Source organism: Triturus cristatus, chromosome 3_2, assembly GCF_964204655.1.
Source record: "Triturus cristatus chromosome 3_2, aTriCri1.1, whole genome shotgun sequence".
NCBI lineage: Eukaryota > Metazoa > Chordata > Amphibia > Caudata > Salamandridae > Triturus > Triturus cristatus.
The window spans coordinates 677,412,878-677,434,333 of NC_140584.1; positions in this window are offsets into that span (position 1 = coordinate 677,412,878).

Here is a 21,456-nt window from a genome sequence, read left to right on the forward strand (position 1 = left end):
TACAGCAGACGGAAACATTAATGCAAAAATGGTATGCAAATGTACGGAAAAATTGATTGCAATTGAAATGAATTAGATTGATAAGAAGACTATAGTTTTTTTTTTACTTGTCGACTCGGGGCCAGACTTGTAATTCACGAGGAAGCTGTAACTTAAATGATAAATATTTTCAAAGCCTTAAAATTCAAAATATTGTATTGTCACTCGGTAGGTTGTGCAATTACATGTGAGTTTTCTTTTTCTTCAGGGGGACTTCATATCGGGAAGTAAGTCGTTTTTTCACCCCTTGCTATGGATGGCTCGCAGATCACTGATTTATTGTAGCATGGATGTAGATTTTATTTGGGGTGGAAAGCAACAATCACTTTAAAGATTGCCTTTTCTGGCCATCGGTTAGGTTTACCTTACTTAAGAGTCAGAATGAGGAGAACAATAAAACAGCATTGACAATGCCAAAGATCTGGCTTAGGAATGAAAGTGTCTTGTGAGTCAATGGTGGGTTAAGGACATCAATATATCATCATACTGGCACTCTGTCATTCATCTTTGCACTCATGCGTCCATTCATCCATCTACTGACTCAGTCTTGCATTTACTAGGCCTGGGCCAAAATTCCGTTCCGCTCGTGGAAATTGCGATAATTTGGCATTTTCGCGTTCCGCGGAAAGCGCGAAAATGTCAACATTTCCGCAATCCGCATCTTATCGGTAATTTTTTTTCTGCTCGCACTGTAAAAAAATACATTCTCGCGTGCGCGCGATCGCCTTAACTGAATCCCCGCGATCGCCGACAAGTTTTCCCGACCCGGTCGCGTTCTCTACGAGATATTGAATTGTTGGTAGCCATTTTGCGCTGTCTCGCGAAAGTTTGCGCCCGCATTAACGTCATTTGTAGCGCGATCACGTCATTTGTCGCGCGATCACGTCTTTCTTCTCGCGATCATGCACCGCGAGAGTATGAGAAGATTGAGATCTCGAACACGTCATTCTCCACCGCGAGCGAGAGCGTGAGGACGCGGGCACGCCATATCTAACGCGAAAAGGAGAAAGAGACCCCGAACACGTCATATCCAACGCGACAGGGAGCGAGAGAACGCGATCAAGTCATTTTGGACACGCCATCGACATCCGGCGGAAGTAATGTGAAGCTCAAGAACTCGAACATGTAAAATTTTCAATTTGGAGAAGAATATCAGCTCTAGCAGCATGAAACCTTTTGCAAATTATGATTTTGGATGAAAACAACTCCTTAGATTGACATTTGGCTGTCCTTTTTTGTGCAAGGAGTCCTTTTTAGGTCTCGCTGAGCCCCAGCGCATGCGCTGGCTCGGAGAGACATTTTGTAGTTGGGATTTTTAAAGTGCTGCCTGTGGCCTAAAGCCTGAGTGCACGTGAGCGTGCACGCGCGCAGCCGCCAATCACTGCTGCGCGCGCACCACTCGCGTGCTTGCCACACATCGCTCCCGTCCAAGCGATCGCGATCACTTTCGCTTTGATCGCGATCGCTATTACTTTCGTTTTCACGGCCGCGCGGCCGTTACCTTTATGGCCGCGCGGCATCTGGGATGCATAGGCCAGAGTTCCCGCTCATCCTCTTTTCCACCCAGAGGGTTTATTAATCATTCCCAGAGCAAGCTTGCTTTTTTTTCTTCTTCCTTTCTACTTAATTGGCACTGCTCTGGCCAGTCCACTCTTTCAATTTATATTTTATGCCATTTCCATACATGTGTATCTCTTTGCATTATGGGCATGGACTCACGCATTAATATTACTCTAGTACGAACGCTGCCGCGAGTTATGGATAGATGGGTGTACTTGAATGGTTGGACCACCGGAAAGCTGACGGTCGTCCTCACCTAAGATGGCTGACTTGTTGTGTCAGCTGAGCTGCCTGGACAGCTCCGAAACTTCCACAACCAACATGATAGGCATCTGCAGCGGTGCGGAGTCGCAGAGAGACAGCCTGTGGTGCTCTTCTCCCAGGTCCTGTAAGGGGACTCCGGGCACCCTGCACCTCCTGGGGTGGCCTACGGGAAAACCGGGGCTGAAGGTGCCATGGTGGCTGTGTATGTCTGGGAGCAGCAGGAGACCGCTGCAGCGCTGAGCGGTGTGAGCCTGGCACCCGCTTCTGACAGGTAAACAGCTCCCCCTCTTCCTGCCTCATCTTTATCCTTTCAAGAGTCTCCCCTGTTTCCCTGCTTATAGCCCCATGGCAATCTCTTCCTCCTTCTAAGCAGTCTACTCGCAATTGCTTTTTTCTACCCTTTTCTCCGTTCCATTCTGTTTCCATCGATTTCCTGTCATTTCAGTAACATCATCATTTCATCCACTTACACTCTTTATTTTTGGCAACTCCACAATCTTTTCTATATTTTTCTCCATTTGGACTGCCCACACATCTTCTTTTTGTCTTTCGCTCTTCTCCCTGTTATGTACACATCACCGTTTAATTCTATAACGCAACCTCAATGTTGCCACCTCGGACTGCAGCCACTCTCACCAATTTCCTCTTATTTCCATTTGAACGTGTAGCTTAAAAAATGTCAGTATGCGCACTTCCTTTCACCCACCTTTTCCCAACACCTTCAATCAACTCATTTATGAACCTTCGTTTTCACTAGCGTCCTCTTTTTCTTATACGCTCTGCCTCACCGATTTCTTTTTGCACCCTCATTTCCTTCACCATTTTTTCACTTGCAATTCTTTCACCAGTATTTTTTGATTCGTGCTCCTCCCGTTTAATCCTCCCCTCTGTTTCTACATACACCTGTCGCCTTTTAGACATCCCTCCTTACCGTCTTCTCATTCAGTTATACAGTCCTTCATGCTTCATATTTTACCGCAATTTCTATTCTAGTTATTATTACTTTCGTCCTATTCTTTGCTCCTGCTGCCCAGTCAGTTTCAATTTCTCCATTGTGTTTACCCTCTTGTTTATGCTGCAGTCAACGGCGATTTCAAGACCCTCAAATACTGCGATGACTTAATTTAATTTCGGAGAACGTTAGTTATACAGATGTTGAACGAAGTGTTGTATGCAAATTATAATTTGGCACATCTAGTCAACAAGTTCTAGCATGAGCACTATGATTGTATAATATAAAACTCTAGATACAATTGTGGATAGCTCTTCTGAATACGGTGTATTTTGTTCTCTGTATACAGTAAACTATACTCTGCTGCCTACACCCTCTTTGCATAAGAATCCATTTGCAAAACTTGCTGTTGGGCTAGTGGAAGTTCAAACCTTCGAAAGGCAACAGATAGTATTATAAATGGGTAACAATTAGTTATGCTAATGTTTTTTTGCATATCGGTTCTAAGTGGTATCAGTTAGACTAGAGTAAAGCTCGAGTTAACTCTGATGTCATTCAGAGCGCCAGGTTAAAAACATCACTGTAATTCCTTTGTGACGCAGCAACAGTTGTTCTGTGACCCCCCTGTAGTTTTGTGATAGCAGTGAATTACTGGATTTAGAATATGAGAGCCACGCCTAGTGCATAGAATTATAGATGGGTAACAGTGAGCTACGGGGAGGTCAACATCCCTGTTACTAACAGTACCCATCTGTTATTCTATTCTGTGGCACAAACCATAACAAGCATTTACAATGCAATAGGTCTCGCATTTACGCGAGTTTGAGCTAATCACATTGCAAATAACAATGCCTTTTATTTGTGTTTTCGTTTTTCAAACATAAATAAAAGGCATCGTCATTTACAATGCCAATAGCTTAAACTCGCGTAAATGCGAGACCTATTGCATTGCAAATGCTTGTTTAAATAGGTGGGGAGAGGGAGGAAGTGCCACAGAATCTCCAACTTCCTGTTCCAGTCCAGCAGGCTCCTCCCAGTGCTTTGTCCATCTCCTGCCCATTCTGCCTTTGGATTTTGAGCTGGAAAGATCACTCTTTTTGTCTGCTGCATCATTGCAATTGGATTTGAGGATCTTTTAATTGGATATTTTGATGGGGGCATTGCAGTTGTTGTAACTACAATTTATTTTTGGTAACTATCATCATTCCTTTTTTTAAAAATGTTGTGGGTAGTAGTAGTCAGTAGTAGGCCCAAGCTAGTCATGGCCTCATGGGTGTGTGCATGATGAAGCAACTGTTCCTTTGGTGTGTTTTGAATGTATTTCATTTTCAAGGGCCTGGATGGCATTGGATTTAGTTGGGAAATGTGTTTTTTTGGGGTGGGCTTTCTGTTGTTGGGCCTGGCCTTGTGGCTGGTGGCAATTTAGAAGCCTAGGCCTGCAAGCTTGTCTGGCCTTGTCTGCCAACAGGACTGCTTTCATCCAGTAGGGTCAGAGCAGGTAGCCACAGCTTTATTAATCAAGTGTTTCTGTGTGGTCTGTTGAATTTAGACATCATTTAGGGCATGGATGGCATTGGATTGAGTTGGCAAGTGTGTTTGTTTGGGGTGGGCTTTCTGATGTTGTTGGGCCTGGCCATGTGGCTGGCGGCCATTTTGAAGCCTAGGCCTGCAAGCTTTTCTGGCCTTGTCTGCCATCAACAGGCCTGCTTTCATCCAATAGGCTCAGAGGCTGAGCAGGTAGCCACAGCTGTATTAATCAAGTGTTTCTGTGTGGTCTTTTGAATTTAGACATCATTTAGGGCATGGATGGCATTGGATTGGGCCTGGCCATGTGGCTGGTGGCCATTTTGAAGCCTAGGCCTGCAAGCTTGCCTGGCCTTGTCTGCCAACAACAGGCCTGCTTTCATCCAGTAGGCTCAGAGGCTGAGCAGGTAGCCACAGCTGTATTAATCAAGTGTTTCTGTGTGGTCTGTTGAATTTAGACATCATTTAGGGCATGGATGGCATTGGATTGAGTTGGCAAGTGTGTTTTTTTGGGGTGGGCTTTCTGATGTTGTTGGGCCTGGCCATGTGGCTGGTGGCCATTTTGAAGCCTAGGCTTGCAAGCTTGCTTGGCCTTGTCTGCCAACAACAGGCCTGCTTTCATCCAGTAGGCTCAGAGGCTGAGCAGGTGGCCACAGCTGTATTAATCAAGTCTTTCTGTGTGGTCTGTTGAATTTAGACATCATTTAGGGCATGGATGGCATTGGATTGAGTTGGGGAAGTGTGTTTTTTGGGGGTGGGCTTTCTGATGTTGTCGGTCCTGGCCATGTGGCTGGTGGCCATTTTGAAGCCTAGGCCTGCAAGCTTGCCTGGCCTTGTCTGCCAACAACAGGCCTGCTTTCATCCAGTAGGCTCAGAGGCTGAGCAGGTAGCCACAGCTGTATTAATCAAGTGTTTCTGTGTGGTCTGTTGAATGTAGACATCATTTAGGGCATGGATGGCATTGGATTGAGTTGGCAAGTGTGTTTTTTTGGGATGGGCTTTCTGATGTTGGTTGTCTTAAAGACATGCTTATGTTGTGTGTGTCTGGTGTGTGTTGGTGTGCAATGCATGCACCCTGCAGACCTTTTTGGGGCCTGTGAATGTTCGTATTTGCATTTTGTTGCATTAAAAAGGCAGAGCAGTGTGCTTTAGCATGCATCCTTTACCTGGCTTTTATAGGCCTTTTGTCAGCTCCTGGTGTTTCCTAGGCCCCCTGCTTGTTTGTGATTTGTGAGTGTCCATGTGGCTGGTGGCCTTTTTTTGTGTTGGGAGTTATTAGTGCCCTGCTTTTGCCATATAGGCCTGCATGGTTTTCCTATTGGCTTACTGCTTCCATCCATCCACCCCCTTTGCCAGCAGCAGCTCCATGCATGATGAGGTGCTCAAATAATTTAATGGCAAATAGGGTCCACCCCACTTCCATTACATTTTTATTTTGGTGGTTCTTATTAACTTTCCTATCCTTCCTGAGAGTGTAGTGTGTGACTGTACACAGTAGTATAACATAGCCCTTGTTGAAAAAAAGTCAGAAATGGCTAGACTATATCTTTTGTTTGCACTAGTACAGCAGTAAGTAACTGAACCACAACAACAAATGCAACATTTCACTGATGTTCTTCTCCTGGCTTATTTGCTTTTAGGTGCACAAAAAGCCAGAGGAGGAGGTGTCATCATCATCACCCGGATACCTGTTTTACTGCCAGCCAGACAGAAGTCCTGCTGCGCATCACGTCCACGTGTGACCAGAATTTGTTGTGCATCTGCAGCCTGCCTGACATCTGAATAAGATGGCCCCAAAGAAAGGTACCAGGTCCAGTACCAAGAAAGTTGCCGGTGAGAAGAAGGAACAGAAAAAGGAAGTGCCATTAACCACGACTGGTGTGCCGGCCAATGTTTTTTTTGGCACCAAAAAAGTTACACCTGCAGCAGCGTTGTCCGGGAACCAAGCTGTGAGCAGCACCTCAGCACCAGCAGTCCAACCTCACCAACCTAGGCCCAAGGGCTTTAGTGTCGCAGAGGTAGCCAGTCTACTAACGAGCAGCGATGTTGAAATGTCATTATCGCAAAGTAGTACACAATCAACGCAGGCGGAAACTCAGCAGATAAGAACAGCAGCAGCCGCAACAAGAACAGCAGCAGCCGCAACAAGAACAGCAGCAGCCGCAACAAGAACAGCAGCAGCCACAATAACAGCCCACCATAGTAGTTGTTGCTCCTGACATTGGGGCATTTCAGGAAATCGAGCTTCCTGCAGACAAAGTGGAGCAAACCACTGTTTCAGAAGATCTATTGTCTTCCAGACCACCAGCAAGGAAAAGGAGGCTTAGTCCATCATCTTCTTCTTCAAGCCCCGCTTCTGATGATCGTGATGCCACTTGGCATCCACCAGCTCAGTCTGAGAGTGATGCACGCCACAAGACAATGCTTCTGAAAAGGAAGGTCCCAGAAAAACTTAGAGTTATGGAGGTAGATGTAGAAGAGGGGGGTGATGTTGATGAAGACGAGCCAGTCATCACGCACATCACTCCCGCCCCAAAGGGATTGGAGACCAACATTCTCACCCTATCCAGAAAGGCTGCTACTGAGTAGGATGTAGCACGGATATCACCAATACAGGTTACACCACCACTACCTCCAGCTGCCATATTTTCCAAGGCCCGGCAGGCACCTACATCCAGCTTAACCATCTCCGTAGGTAGTGGTAGTAAAAGTCACAGTGTAGCTGCACAGGGTCACATTCCAAGCACACCCTCCAGTTCATCTGGTATTGAAAGTGGCACATCCAGCAGTGCCAGAAAGTTCTCCTCCCCAGTTTGGGACTTCTTTTCTGCTAGCACCAAGGAGGAGAACGTTGCTATATGCTCAATTTGTCGCCAAGGTGTTCGGCAGGGTAAGCTTGGTACAAACTATGGTACCGGAGGCCAAGCAAGTCATCTCAGAATACACCACACTATCGTGTGGGAGAATCACCTACTTCAGTTAAAAGAAAGTAGAAAAACTCAACCCATTGAAGTTGGTCAGGAAGAATCAGGGGGCGATATTATTGCGGTGGAAGGTGAAGAAGAGGGAGGCATTTCTAGCCCTGTCCCCAGTAGTGTAGTGGTACCGCCCACATCCTCCTCAGTAACATCTGAGTGGCACCGCAGTAAGAGCCATACTCAGAGTCAGGCTGAGACACCAAGGCGACCGAGTACCGCAATGAGACAAACTGTGTCGTTGAGCCTAAGTGGGTTAATGAAAACAACAGCACCACAAAGGAAAGTAATCCAGCCTACCATTGAGAGCATGCTAAGGTTGGAGGGGCAGTTCCAATGCAACCACCCAACGGCACGGTTGTACAATGCGAAGCTGGCTAAAATGTTAGCGCTGGACCTTCTCTCTTTTTCCATTTGTGGAAGGGGTGGGTTTCCTTGAATTTGAGTCAGTCATCTGCCCTAAATGAAAGGTTCCCAGCTGGTCCTATTTCGCAAGATTTGCTGTTCCGGCACATGATGTGCTGGAATTGGTTGGACAAGCTTTGCAGCAGAGTGCTGTTCACAATATCCACCTGACAACAGACATGTGGACCAGTTGCCAAGCCACAGATTACATGTGCATCACTGCACACTGGGTCTCTTTTGTGGGGGTTAGAGATAAGCTATCTGCACGAGGTGCTGTTGACACAGCTGCGATTGTTAAAGGTACTCGGAAACATGCAACTGTAGCCTTGTTCGCCATGAAGAAATCTCATACGGCTGTAAACATTTTGCAAGTGTTTCACAGCAAGGTTTTTAAATGGCTGTGCCCAAGAGGGCTTAGTATTGGTTTTGTTGCCACGGACAATGGCAGTAATGTACTTAAGGCCATGGATCTTGGTTCCTATTTTAGGGTTCCGTGTTTGGCGCACTGCATAAACATTATAGTTCAAGACTTTCTGAAAAAAGAACCCATAGTCAGCCACTTACTGGCCATCTGCCGAAGAATATGCACTCATTTCAGCCATTCTTTTAAAGCTCGGATGCAGCTGAGGATCATTCAATGTGAATATAGGATGCCAGTCAAAGCACTCATCCAGGAGGTGGCAACACGTTGGAACTCAACGTATTACATACTTGATCGTCTGTTTGAGCAGTACAGGCCACTCAATGAATATGTCTGGAAAAGAGGGGATGCTACTGTTAAAGGCATGAACCTTCAGATGGAGCAATGGAGCCTTATTAAATGCCTGACTGAGATGCTTTGTCCTTTTGAGGTCTTCACACGTGAAGTCAGCAAGGAGGACTGTACAATGGGCCAAAGTATCCCATTATTGCAAATGCTAGAGCATCAGCTGAAGAAGGTGTCTGAATCATACAAAGGTGTAGAGGACAAAAGGGAAGCCTATGACTTGGTGGAGAGCTTAGCCCATCGCTTTGCTGAAAATACAAGGATAGAAAATAAAATGTAGTCACAAGAACATTACATTTGTGCCACAATTCTGGATCCACGTGCAAAATTTGGACTGAAGACATTCTTTGCTTTTTCAGAGATTGATGTTGCCTGCTACAAAACTTGTATAGCTGAGGCAGCCAGTAAGTTGGAAAACGAACGGCTGCTAATTAAAAGACTGCAAGATCAACCCACAAGAAGTACTGCAGCAGTGCATGCAGCATCAAGTGCAACTTCGTCGGCTGAGGGCAGTGCGTTTGGATCACAACACTCACTATCACTATCGACAACAGCAACAATAACTGGATCATTAGGCCCAGTAGAATCGTTAGTTGATTGGTATGTACAGTTAGGCATTAATAAGCACAGTGCTGATGCACAGAGAAAAGAGCCCGAAAGCTTACCAGCAGTACCCCTGAACATTGAGCGGATGGTCCAGGCCTATCTGGACGACCCAACAGAGGTGTACATTGATCAAAACCCATTGCAGTATTGGTATATGAAAAGTTCTGAATGGCCACTGCTCAGCAGGCTGGTGAGAAGCTATCTGGCTTGCCCTGTCGCAAGTGTCTCTTCCGAACATATTTTCAGTGCTGCTGGTTCCATTGTAACAGTGAGAAGGACCAATCTCTCGCCCAAAAACGTGGAGAGGTTAACAATTATCAAAATGAATCAGCACTTCATACCACAGAATTACACAATACATGAAGCACTGGAGGAAGATGAGGACAGCGGCTCAGGTGATGGAAGTAGTGTGTCACATGATTACCTACTACTGGCTGAACCCCCAGAGTTTGAGGACAAGCTATACTTCCCTGACAATTAGGCTTGCAGTTACTGTCTTCCTCCCTTTTTTTTCCCTTTATTTTTGTGTCTGTCGTTCCGGTTACAAACTTGTAAATCACAACAAATCCATTACCACCGTCTTCTACTCTTCTTATTTAATATACAAGTTTCAGGTGTCTGCAATTTGACAGTACAGTCCTCCGAATCCAGCTCCTCCGCTCCATCATACTGAATCTCCCGCTTAAATCCATTGCCCTCATGAATGATGATTGGATGATGGAAAGTAAAATAAAAAATAAACACTTTACTAGTCCCGCCAAAAGAAGTGGCAGATGACTACTATAGCTATCCTCCTTTCAGAGCCGAGAGAGACTGCCCATTAACTGAAAATGAGATGGAACAGGTAATGATTGATGCCATGCATTGGACGCAGAGTCGCAGACTGAGTGATTTTGTTGTTATTTGTTGTACATGAAGTTATGTCATTGTGCACTAATCATCTTTCTACAGTACACACTAAACGCAACTCAAGGTGCCCTTCTTGCAAATAAGAAATTTGTACTTCTCCTGCAGCTTGATACATTGCTTTTAATTGAATACAGGAAGGGGACTCAATCTGCGTCCTGAGTATGATTGACAACAGCACCGTCCATGATGATGATGGTGAAAAGACGGCCCGTTAACTTAAGATGAGAAGGAACAGGTAATGACAATTAATGGCATGCATTGGACACCTGACTCGGAGCGATTGGTGTTTGTGTTTTCGTTGTTTGTTTGTTGTGCACGAAGTGAAGTCAAAGTGTACTAGTAGTCTTACTGTACACACTAAAGAGTGACTCCAGTCAATAATATTTCTACTCTTGTTGTGTAATAACAAAATGTCACTTCTACTGCAGGCTGATCTTCACAGTCAGTCAGTACAAGTATCGGAGATGATTGATGGAATAATAACAAGTCAGGAGGACGTTTCATGAGTGGCATAAAAGCCTAAAGGTAAACACGTCAACAACAACCACAACAGACCCAAATGTCTGTGTAGAAGTGGAGTCGAGTGTAGCGGTGGGATGACTGCGGTGCATTGATTTACTAACTTAAATTGTAAAATGCTATGTTTGGAATGGATATGTGCTTTGCCTTTGTCAAACTCTTTAAAAAAAAAAAAAAAAGGACTCTAAACGTAGGACGTGCTAAGCAGCGTGCCGTCAGGCCGGTCACTCTGGGCCTGCTCTCTCCTGTTGTTGTTGAAGGTCAATGCTGAAAACAGACTAGAGTAGAGATGATGCATACATGCCGCCTCGGAAAGTGTTCTTGTTGCACTACACCATAACTTGTGCATTTGTTTCAACTTTGTTTCTCAATATCCCCTTTATTTTTCCATCTACAATTACAGGCCGGGCCTTGCCCTATACTTGGGGAAACATTACAATGCACATTTACCTTACCAATAAATCAACATTTTTTTCCAGCCGGGCAGTGGCGACACCCAAGATTGATGGACGAGAGGACCAAGAGGAAAGCCGAGATGCAAATCCAGTCCACAGTTTTGACCAGGATAACAGTAACAGTATCAACTTTCATCTTCTTTTAAATAATTTGATTCATTTTTTTGTCTACAATCTTTACAACAGTGTGTTCTTGTTGTTGTTATTATAATCATTAGGTTTGCTCTCTGTTTACGATTCATCCCTACCAATATTTAAAATTTCTATTTGCTATCTGTAAAAGTATTAAGGCCGGAACAACAGAACAAGAAGTGTATGTAATCCGGGTCTCCTTATCAATCATCATCATGCATGCATTTCCTTTTTCTCCCTTAACATATAGATATGGTAGTCTTCAAAGATTGTCATTTGGTTGTACTGTTTTTTCACTGTCAAACCTTTCCCCAAACCCCCTTCCCATCCATTCAACAAACCTTAACCCTCTTCCCCCGGGCTGTGTGACTTATTGTCGAGGTGTGACTAAATTAAATGTACACCAATACTTAATCACACGCTTACTGGAGCCGATGTGGCAAAAGCAATAGTACTTCAATTTCAAGGCAGAGCGATGATATTTTAGAGGTAATTTTATTTAACAAAGGAACATATACCTCAGCATTAATTGCCGGCATTGATTGGATTTGTTGTCATTCCTCATACACAGCACTAACTGTTACGCTGTCGCTGTAGGCCTAGTCCAGTGACTCGACACAACTATAGTTTGTAACTCTGTCTAGTAGGCTATCCCAACCACCATTATGATTTGTTGTAAAATATTTTTGCATATTATTGTTGCTCGGTAAGTTCTGTACAGTACTTCATTCTACTACTCCTCGAACAGTCTCTCAAAGGCGACTGACTGTCTCATTTTCTTTTTTTGCAAATGCTGCTGCCCTGCCAGTGTCTACTACTACTACTATACTACCACCACCACCCCAATTATGGCATGTTAGAAAAAGGAAACCATCTTCACCATGCAGCCATTGCTGTGCCTAAGTTAAACATCAAGCAAAGGTAAGAGAAGTTTGGGGGAGGCAGAATTAATAATGGACATCTTTTGAATGAAATCAATTTCACACACCCCTTTGAGTCCAGATAAAGAATACATAGACTAGAGGAGAGACTGAAAGTACTAGTAGGACATGTCAATCAGTGAGGGGTGTTGCATCTATCTGTTTGTGTCTTACACAGTCAGCCAATAATTTAAATCAAACACTGGCTATGGGTGGGCCTGCACCAGCAAGGAAAAAGTGTGATGTAAAACAGTAACCCCACCTACAAAACATTAACAACATTGCATGTAACGTAGAAAAATAGATTTAATTGACCCTAACAAAAATAAACTAAACCCACAAAAGCTGACCCACCCCCCTCCCTAACCCCAACCAATGTCCGTAAGAAAGTCCAGAAAATAGTCCAAAAACCCAACGCCCAAACCAATTCCCACCCAACCAAACAAGAATTAAAAAAGGGGCAGAAGACAGGGACTAAGGTGTGGGGCGGGATTGCAGGAGGACACGCATCTGCTCCTCTAGACGGGCGACGCAGCGTCTGAGGGTGCAGCAGTTGCAGCCACAGTGGGGGGGGCACCAGAGATGGTATTCTGGTGGCGGCGGGCAGCCGCCAGACGGTGGCGTCATACCGCTGGAGGGCAGTGGCTGGGGCCCGGGGCACTGGAGGAGGCTTGAAGTTTTGCTGCAGTCTCCTCCTCCTCCTCTGCCAAGACCACCAGCCTCCGATATTCCTGCTGGATTGCCTCCAGCTTCCGGCGCCGTGCCTTGGCGGTCAACTCCTTCCGATTGATTTTGGAAGGAGTAGCTGTGTATCAAAAAGAAAAAAACAAGACTATTGTAAAATATACTCTTAGAAAAACAGTAAGACAATTTAATTATACACATAGTGGCATGGTAGAGTGGCACTATAAAGCACAGTACATAACATTTTAAATCTCGCCCGTCCTTCTTCCTTCCACCCGTCTTTCACTTTTTAGTTGAACAGTGCACCAGGTGATCTGATCTGACTTTTAGTCTTCTCCATAAAACTTTCAAAGCGGAGTTAAAATCAGATAGATGAGGCCATTGGTTACTCAATACTCCCGCCCCTATGCCAATTAAAGGGTGTCTAGTCTAGTTCACTCTTCAAACGTTCACAACAACTCATACTTAATTAGGACATCGGATGGCGGGTGGACTTTGTCCGCCCGCCATCCTCACGCTAAAAAGGGTGGGGGTCCCGTGGGGACAATTAGGATGCGCCCGCCACAGTGGCGGGCGCATCCTTTTTTTTTACATTCTGGTGGGCGGTGCCGAAAGCAATGCTAAAAATACATGTTGTGCTTTTCCAAGCACAACATGACAGGCCCCGTGCGGAGCCTGTCACGTTTTGCTTTGAAAGGCAGGGGGGTCCCATAGCATAGGTACCCTCCATGGGGGCCCCCAAGCATACTCCACATACCTTTCCGTGGCGGCCGGCAATGCCGCCACGTAAAGGCATTCCAAAATGCAGATCATATGGCTGGCGGTGTGTTCAGACACCACCACCATATTGAACCCTTTTCCGCCCGGTCGACATGTGGGGGGTCTGACTATTTTCCACAGGGATGGCGGGAGGTTTGTCCCTGCGGGGTCGGCGGTGACTTCTGCCAGCCCGGCGGGGGCAATCTGCCCGCCATCCCAATGGGGCCCTAAGTCTCAACAGTACAGTATACATACAGTACACCCTTGCAGTGAGTGTAGTGTCAACAATAGTTAAGGATTATGAATCTAACTTACCGCCGCCCGCCACTGGTGCTGGCACTCCCCCTACCGCTCCATCGTCGGTATCAGCAGCAACTGCCGCATCCTCTCCCTCGGCGTCGCCTTCGCTGGCCCCGGCAATGGTGGTCGGTAGTGCGCCTAAAAAACATTACACATTTATCAGGCGTCATATACACCTCCCCCTATTGGTCAGAAGCAAGATTGAAAAATGAGCTAATAGTATATAACATACATCACTAGTACAAATCAGGTAGTAGTAGAGTAGACACTAATAGTTATATATGGTCCCCCCGAGGGTCATTCTAGCCTTTGCTTAGTTAGCCCGAGCCATGCAACCATTTTGCCTTTGTGTCTTTTATTTTTGCACATGTGACGTTACCTTGCAGCTTGTTGTATAAGACACCTTTGAGCCCACATGACCTGCCTCACACTGCTGCTGTCTATGCGCTGCGTACAAGCGGTCAACAAAAACATTAACAAGCCACTTTTTTATGAAGTACTGGTGTACTGTTAGTCCATATTTCTTATCCATAAATGCTACACTTTTTGGCACGGCTGAGAAATGCTTGCAAGTTGCAATATACTAACGCGCACCATTTCATTTTTCGCATTACCGACGGAAGATTCCCTTCTACGAACCAGAGCTTTGCAGAGCTTATGATGCAACAACTACCAGTACTAGGTTCTTCTAAGGTGAGGGGTCCCTTCACTCAGAAATCTTCATTTATAAATGTATATAAACTAAATTCCTAGGGGATGGTGGTGCTGCCTTCCACCACTGTTCAGTTATCATGATTTAATTCCCAACTGTAAGTAAGTGTAACAATGTTTATTGTTTTAATGTTATTGATTTTCCTGTTGGTGCTGCATTATATAATAGAACAATGTACAGAGCTTCTCAATTCAAAATAAACATTTTGAACTTACATAGACTTGGTGGTATTTGGTGTGGACTTACACAAGTGAGCAAATTAAAGGAAGAGTGTGCATGTGCATTGCTTCCACGACTGAGAGGTTGGGTGTGTTATGTTCTGAGTTGTCTACTTGTTGGGTTTCTTGGGGGGAGGGTTCGGAGATCTAATAGTTATGACAAGACACTACTATAGTCGGGCAGGGGATTGTGGTGGGTTCTGAATTTCTGATTGAGGTGTGTGAGGAAGGTCCAACCTACCATCACCAACATCCTATTTTCTTGTGCAAAGGTCTGTATGTGCAAGATCCCTACAACAGTAGCAGTATGTCCTATAGGCTATCATATCAAAATAGTAATAAATCTGGTTGGGCATTTGTTGGTGTGAATTGTCAAGGCCTCAATATTAACAAAGACTCAAGATCAATAAGACTAGAAGTAGTACAAGAGGACGACCCAACGGACTGGACTCAATGGCTAGAGCTACTGGTGAATCTGAATTTTTTTTACAACCTTTCAAATAAAGAGTGGCCAACTGGGCAAGCTTGGCTACTACAGTACAGACAGACTGATAGTAGTAGTAGTACAGAGAGTCATCATAGCAGAGGCAGGGATAACAAGATTTTTGAAACCGTACAGATCGAAGGATAATTGTTGGTAAAAAATAGCATTGGGAAACTGAAACAATAGTTCGTGAAAAATATGGTGCAGTAAAAGTTATGGAATAAGACATATTATTAAAAACAAGAAGACTTACTAGGGCCAGCAGAGGAACCCTCGTTGGTGTCCTCCTGGTGGTGGTGTTCTCCCGGCGACTGCCCATTCCCTGTCTGCCTGCCCCTGGGTGCTGATGAACAGGAAAGATATAAGAAAAAGACAAACATTGATGGATGGTGTCAAACAAATACAATATTTTTAAAGAACGGTCAAAAAACACTTATGTAAACAACAATTGCAATAACTAAATTGACCGATCTCATCTGGTCAACAAGTAGTATCGGGGGATTCGCGGATCGACTACTTACTATTTATTAACAGTAATCCAGTCTTCCATTCTGATTCCAGAATACTAAGTTACAACTAAGCCTAAGTACGACGTACCACCCGACCTAGCCCACCTATTCCAGGCGTGCCAATTGTACATTAAGTATGCTTTTTCACTTCTTTTAGTCCTCAACAATGTATATGGTCAAATGGAGGACACATGACTACATTTTGTGTATACACCAAATTGTGGGTTGATTGATTGATGCTGATGTTCTGCTAGTGCTAAGCCAATTACCACCACTCATTGAACAAACTAGAAAAGGTTCTAATAAAGACTGGCGTACTAGCAGCACGTGACGTAACTGAGGGGGTATCATGCATACCACAAAAAAATTACAAACTCATACAAAGTACCTAAACCTAAGTATCAATCCGCCCCTATCTCTTAGTGACAGGACAAAGTAAGGACTAGAGTCACTGTAGCATTACGTAACTTAATTTCTATAAAATAAACTCTTACAGAATCACGCTAAGTGAGCGCAAACGCAAAGTTGCAAACAAGTAAGATTAGTAGTTGCGCAGAGGAGCACCTGTGTCATAACAATCACTTTTAAACGTAATTAACCTGGAATGTAAGCAGCAACATTCTAGCTGGTTGGCAGAAAAAAAAGATATTCGCAATATATAACACAGAGCAGAAGAACAGACACAAAGTAGTAATAATTAAATAGTTACTCACCAAGACCCGGGATCTCCACTCCTAGCAGGTCCTGCAGGTCCTGCTCACGGTCCAGGATGTCAGACCACTGGTGCGTCAACTGCGCCTGGGTGCGCCGGACACCAGAGCAGCGCAACACTGCCCGGCGCACCTTCCCCCACCTCTGTCGACACTCCCTGAGGCCGTACCTGGACCCAGGCCTGCCACCTGCTGCCAGGGTTGAGGGGAGGTGGCGCTGCGCAAAGAAAATGAGTGCAGCCAATTCCACCTCCCCAAATAAGGCCAGTGCCTGCACCCCTTGTGGGCGCCGCCTTCCACAAGGAAGGCGGCCTCGGCTCTGGCTGCGATGAGCCGTACCTTTTGACATGGTTCTGGGACGGGGCGGGAAAGAAAAGGATATAAAATTTAAAAAGTAAGTAAAAGAAATAAATAGCAGGCAATAGAAAGAGTGAACAAGTAGCTAAAAAACAAAAACAAAGTAGACAAAAACCAAAAATATAGAAGCAGGAAAATGGTTAGAGAAAAAATAAATAAATAAGATTAAAAAAAAGTGGCTTCAAACAAAGGATTGAAAAGATGCAGGGAGGATTGAAAATCAGGCCCCAGAACCATGCAATAGAGTGAAAAACAAGATGGCCGCGCCCATTGCGACCACGTGCGCAAGTTCACGCGATATTTTCTCCCCGAGCACGCAAAAAGCAACGCGAACAAGTAAAAGCGTTCGCGAACAGGAAATACGTACTGCGAACGGGCGCGAGCATGCATTGCGCGACCCGGAACAGGAAGTAAGCATCGCGGGAGGGCGGGACAAGTGAAAACAAAATGGCTCGCTCGTGAGCAACCGAATGGGTAAGTTGGCAAGCCGCGATCACGCAAAAAATACCGCGAACAGGCGGGAAAAATCTTCTGCGTCTTCATGATATTTCTGGCGTGTTTGCGGAGATTTTCAACATTTTCGCGACAGTTTGCAAAAGTGAATTTCGCAAATTCCGCCCACCCCTAGCATTTACCCTCTGGGACAACCACAATAAAACACAAACTCAACAACATATGCAAGATAAATTAAAAGAATACACATAGAAACAAGAAAACACGGCAGGCATATGCTTGCAAAAATGACACTAAACATAGCGATGGGTGTCTGTCTTTTAGTGTTTTTGTACATAGTCTATTGCTGTTTTAAAGTTTCAGCATGGCCGCAACGCTTAGGACTAATATGTTGGCAATCTTGGAATTGTAAGTCAATGATCCACTATGAAATTACAGCATTTCATGGTGTTAGGCTGGTTCAGAAGAATTGGCCATAAGGGATGCAGCGCTCTTTAACAGGAAATGAGCAGCAAACAAGCAGCCTGTTAGCACTGCCTGTGTAGCTGTTATATTCTCTTAATAAAAATTTAAATGAAAAGAGGATTGTGAAGAAATTAAAGGAGAACTATAAATTAAAATAAAATAAAACTAAAGAACTGGATGTAAGAAATGGGGTTATTAATTAGGGTGGATGCAACAGCACCACAGGAAATAAAACCATAAGCTTGTCAGGTAAAACACAGCTTCAGTAATTTGAACCTGAAATCAATCTCCTGGTAGCTATGGCACAAACCACACAGTTTTAACTTAGGAAAAGGAGTATTTTGCAGTAACAAAACAGTTAAAAAATCAAAACACAAAACAATAAAAATACCACAACCAATGTAAACAAAATAGAGAACAATTTACTGATTAACCCCTTCAGCGCTGCGCGGATTACCGCGCTGTGCTGAAGGTTCTATTGCATGGGCGGGGCCATGACGGAGCGGTTCCGTCATACGCACAGCGCAACCGATGCGCATGATGGAACCGCTCCGTCATGCGCATCGAAGGGGTTAAAATTCCAACAGAAATGACAACATTCAATTAAGGGGAACTGGAGATATGATTTTCTAAAGAAATAAGGCAAAAAGCGTCAAGAAAAAGTAAAGCGTCAATCAGTAGCCACTGTTCACAGATGATTGGGACCTAGGTGCATTTTCAGGCTTACTATGTTGGAATGTGGGTCAGATACACCAAGCGCGTTTGTCCGAGTCAAAAATTGCACATTCTGACTTAGGGCCTGATTAAGATCTTGATTGATGGGATACTCCATCACAAACGTGAAAGATATGCCATCTGTCGTATTACAATTGCCATAGGATATAATGTACTTGTAATATGACTGACAGGATATCTGTCATGTTTGTAACGGAGTATCCCATCTTCCAAGACCTAAATAAGGCCCTTAGTCTCAGTTTGTTCTGATTTTATCCCCCTGTTTAATAGCAGCAATAAGAGTATTCTTGGAAGCTCTGCACTCTTTGTTGAACCAAACCTTAGTTCCTTTAGAGTAATTACAAATGTGGTTTTGGTCTTTTAAAAAGAACACTTCTAGCTCTGCAAAGAATGTAGTATGAGCTGCCAGAAGTATCGGGGCATTCTCCATTGTTTGGCTAAAATGATGGAGACCAGGAACAAGGCTTCTATACATAACTGTGATAGCAAATGGACAGTTAAGTATATATTCCCACTTTACATTCCTTCTAATATTGGTAATGGACAAATCAACTAAACCTTTGTGAGAGAGATCAAGTGATACACTGAACAGGGAACTATCGAGGTAAAGAATCAATGAATTGTGGTCACTCTCATGTCTTGAGACTACAGCCATATACTGTACTGTTTATGATACAGTATAACTGATACAAGAGTTTTATAAACAGACTTCGCCTCATTCCATAAACTTCTATTTAGGAAAAGGTATACAAGCAATCAGTAATTACGATGGGCAAGGTAAATGGACCTGTTGCTAAAGGGATGCTCTGAGTCAAATTTCTGACTTGATGCTTTATGCTATAAAGGTACATGGAGTGGTACATAACTCAGCAAAATATTGAACCAAAAATTATGATGTAAATCATCAAGTGTTGGCACAGATAGAGATTATGCAAAAAAACAGTTGATGGACAGAATGCAGAACAATGTCATATATTCACCCCAGTACAGAGATCTGGGGCTAAATTCATCGTTTTTTTGCTCACCATGCCGTTCCAGTCAACTACTTCAATAATTCTTACTCATCTTATTAGTAGGAGAATACTCATGAAAAATATTAGCTTGTTGTAAAATGCTAATATTCGTGTGTGTGTGTGTGTGTGCGCGTGTGTGTGCGCGTGTGTGTTGATTTCTGGGTTCCGCACGGAGCTCTGCAATTTACCTATTGATGAGTGATTTTCTGACAGACTTGTCTAGCACCTAATTCCTTCTTTAAAAGTGTTTCAAATTGGAGGAACCTTGCCTGTGTCAAGGATCTGCTCAAGGTGAACTTTTTGTTGAAAAGTGAGATGCAGAGAGATATTTAGTTTTTGCATCATTTGTTTCAGAAATCTCCACACATGGTTAAATCCAATTGAGGAATTGAGGAGTTTTATGGTAAGACTTTATATGCAAGGCAAGCCGTTCTCGTAGTGCATCTAGCCTCAAAAGGTAGTCATTTAAGGAAAGGAAGAGCTGGGCTGATTGGTTCTCATTTTTTGTGTTGGTCAGAAATCTAATAGCAGCTTTTAGGATAGTTCTAAGTGAAGCTCTACATGCAGAAGTCTGCTTTGGGACAGCACTCAGGACGGCAGACCCACAATCAAGAAGAGAAATTACCAGAGATTATTTTGCTAATCTGAAGTCTTTTACAGAGTATATGCTTTTTAAGTGTCCTTTTTTCTGGTGTTGAAGTCATGCCATTTTCACCAAGGCTCGAATGAATATGCTTCTTGAGTGAAAGGTTTTCATTCAGGAGGAATACAAAAGATTCATCAGTGGAATCATCTTTTTCAGTAATAGCAGCATTCTTAATGGCTTTTAGCCAGATCTGTTTACTGTTACAGTTAACTTTTGGGGAAAATAAAAGAAATTCAATCTTTGAGGAATGCCAGTCTGATAATGAATAGGGATCCAAAAGAGTCCAATTTCAGATAAATGTCTGTTACATTAGCATAGTTGTGATGGGAATCAACCAAGTCTTTATGAAGGCCTCAATATTTCTCAGCATAGCACTTGAGCAGGGTACTGGAGTGGAGCCCAGAGGTACACCACATGACATAGAAGTGGGATCAGAGCAGTATTTGCCATTTTTTATCTGCTGAGTGTGATCCGTGAGATATGATTCAAACCATTTCAGTACTGTTCCACTGAAAGCCATCTTGCATTTCAGCTTGTCTAATAGGGTTTGATGGTTAAAGGTGTCAAATGCTACCTTAATTAATGTGAATATTAGTGTACATTATGCTTTCCTTAGATTTCTAAATTGTCTTAATTGTCTTCGAGAAACTAATTTGTTATGTTGTGCTTATTATGGTTATTATGGTTGGTTATTATTATGGTAATATCATTTTTTTATTGTTTTGAACCAAAATTACACATTTTTTGGTAAAGCATTTCAATGAAAAGGTGTAAAATGTGCTTAAGAAGTTGTCATTAAAAATAAAATAATATGAAGAGAAAATTGACATCACTGTTGACAATGTTAGTGAAATCTATTCTAGAGAGACATAGTATTTACATATCTAAAATATTACTACAAAAGATATTTACTATTTGCCAGATTAGTTGAAACATTTTCATGACATATTTTTGCATTTGTATGTATTTCTGTTAAATGTTCTATTTTTACAATTGTGCAAAATGAGCAATTCTGTCTTTCAATGCAGCAATACTAGTCATATGTGCCCTAATTACGATGTCGGGTGAACTTGAGTCCGCCCGACACCGTTTCGGTGTTGGAACCGGCCAACCATATTATGATGCGACCACACATGGTGAGGTCGCAAACTCTCATTTCTCTATGGGAGCTTGTGCTGCAGGTGGTTTCTGACATGGAAGGCCTGTCAGAACAAAACTTTGGGGGTCCCTAGCAGGGCGCCCTTTCCCCAAGCCCTCTGTATGTGGCCCTGGGCAGCACCTATGGTGCCCCCTTAAAATCCCTGCACCATGTGGCAAGCACCCTGAGGTGCCTGCCACACGTTTCAGGGATATTTAAAAACTTGCATTTTTCAATGGGAGCTTGT